A 2,667-nucleotide genomic window follows, 5' to 3' on the forward strand; every position below is an offset into this window, starting at 1 on the left:
GGGGGGTGAACAGGCGCTTTAAAATAATTACGGTTTAGGCTTGAACAAATGCGGAATAAACCTAGCGGTTATTTGTCAAACACAAAACCTACAACAACTAGGCTCACCTATGTGCACCAACAACTTATACTAAGCAAGATAAACAACTATGTGATAGCAAGATATATGACAAGAAACAATATGGCTATCACAAGGTAAAGCGCATAAGTAAAGAGCTCGGGTAAGAGATAACCGAGGCACGCGGAGACGACGATGTATTCCGAAGTTCACACCCTTGCGGATGCTAATCTCCGTTTGGAGCGGTGTGGAGGCACAATGCTCCCCAAGAAGCCACTAGGGCCACCGTAATCTCCTCACGCCCTCGCACAATGCAAGATGCCGTGATTCCACTAAGGGACCCTTGAGGGCGGTCACCGAACCCGTACAAATGGCAACCCCTGGGGGCGGTCACCGAACCCGTACACGTTGGCAACCCTTGGGGGCGGTCACCGGAACCCGTCAAATTGCTCGGTGCAATCTCCACAACCTAATTGGAGACCCCGACGCTTGCCCGGAGCTTTGCACCATAATGATTGAGCTCCGAACACCAAAAACCGTCTAGGGCGCCAAGGCACCCAAGAGGAACAAGCTCTAGGGTGCCCAAACACCCAAGAGTAATAAGCTTCTCAAAATTCACTTCCACGTATCACCGTGGAGAACTCAAACCGATGCACCAAATGCAATGGCAAGGGCACACGGAGTGCCCAAGTCCTTCTCTCCCAAATCCCACCAAAGCAACTAATGCTAGGGAGAAAAATGAGAGGAAGAACGAAAGAATAACACGAAGAACTCCAAGATCTAGATCCAAGGGGTTCCCCTCACTTAGAGGAGAAAGTGATTGGCGGATACGTGGATCTAGATCTCCTCTCTCTTTTCCCTCAAGAACTAGCAAGAATCATTGGAGGGATTGAGAGTTAGTAAGCTCGAAGAAGGTCAACAATGGGGGAAGAACACGAGCTAAAGAGATAAGGTTCAATGGGGAAGAAGACCCCCTTTTATAGGTGGGGAAAAATCCAACCGTTATGCTCACAGCCCGCACCGAGCGGTACTACCGCTCCAAGGAGCGGTACTACCGCTTGGGCGGTAGTAGCCCTTTGAAACGCAACAGCGAGGAGGCAAAAAAGCCAGAAGAACCATCGGAGCGGTAGTACCGCTTGACATCACGGTACTACCGCTAGGGGTAGCGGTACTACTGCTTCCGAGTGGTACTAAAAAATTACATTCGTGCCTACCACCGCTGGACTTGTGACGAGTTTTTGGTCCCGAGCGGAAGTAGCCACGGAAGTAGCTGCGGTAGTACTGCTCCAAGCGGTAGTACCGCGGTAGTACCGCTCCCAAGGGCGGTAGTAAACAATTACTTCCGCTCCTACCCGTGGTAGTACCGCTGCAGCCTTTTCAGAACACCAAAACTACCACAACTTCTGCAAACGGACTCCGAATTCGACGAAATCAAGTTTGTTGGAAAGCTAGCGACAAGGGCTAACACAATATTGATAGAAATACCAATAATAAGCAAATGAGAAAAGACCCAAAAGAAAATGGTGAGAACCCTTCCTCGGATAAGACCGGTAAAACCTCCAACACCGAAAACATCATAGAAGACGCATGCAAACTCCGTTTTCGATGAACTCAAACTTGTCATCAAGATGACCATAAGCTCTAAGACTCACAAAGAGAATCAAACAAGAACCAAGAAACATGATGCAAGGATGCAATGGTTTGAGCTCTCTACTAACGATACGATCAAGCTACCAACTTGAGAGCCCCCCTTGATAGTACGACAAGCGATCCTATAACCCGGTCTCCTAACTACCACCATGAGACCGGTAAAATAGAAAACCTATCAAGGGCAAACCTTTGCCTTGCACATGGTCCACTTGAGCTAGATGATGACGATCTTGACTCCCTCAAGTTGGACCACCTTTCTTGATTGTGTTGGCTCGATGAAGACTAGATGATTTCTCCCTCATACTCCACCATGGGTGAGCCACTCTTCGGCACATCTTCACAAGTCCATTGACACCACAATGGATGGCAAGCTTCAAGCACTTGATCTCTTCGTGATGCTCCAGTTGAACTTGCACACGACAATCTTGATGACGATCACCACTTGATGTCATCCTCTGCATGGGTTGACGGATATTTTTCTCTTGACGCAAGCTCATGAACACGTACCTAACCCCACAAAGAACTCTCACATAGACCATGGGTTAGTACACAAAGCGCAATGGACAATGCTTACCATACAATGGGATCACTTGATCCCTCTCGGTACATCTTCTACGCTTTGTGAGTTGATCAACTTGATTCACTCTTGACTTAGTCTTGATCAACCTTGAATCTTTCCAACTCTCTTCATTTGGATGATGTCTTGAAGGTAAACATGAATGATCACACAATCTTCTTCTTCAAGACATGCTTGCAATAAGCTCAACACTCACATGACCAAACTTAGAATAATTCCTTAATAGCACCTTGGTCAACTCATAAACTCCTTGAAACCAACACATGGACTTCAAGAAATGCCTATGGACAAATTCTTCAAATATAACTCAAGGCAACCATTAGTCCATAGAGGTTGTCATTAGGAGGTGAGAAGACAAGATCATGGGGTGCACATAACAACAT

This window comes from Triticum dicoccoides, chromosome 7A, assembly GCF_002162155.2.
Source record: "Triticum dicoccoides isolate Atlit2015 ecotype Zavitan chromosome 7A, WEW_v2.0, whole genome shotgun sequence".
NCBI lineage: Eukaryota > Viridiplantae > Streptophyta > Magnoliopsida > Poales > Poaceae > Triticum > Triticum dicoccoides.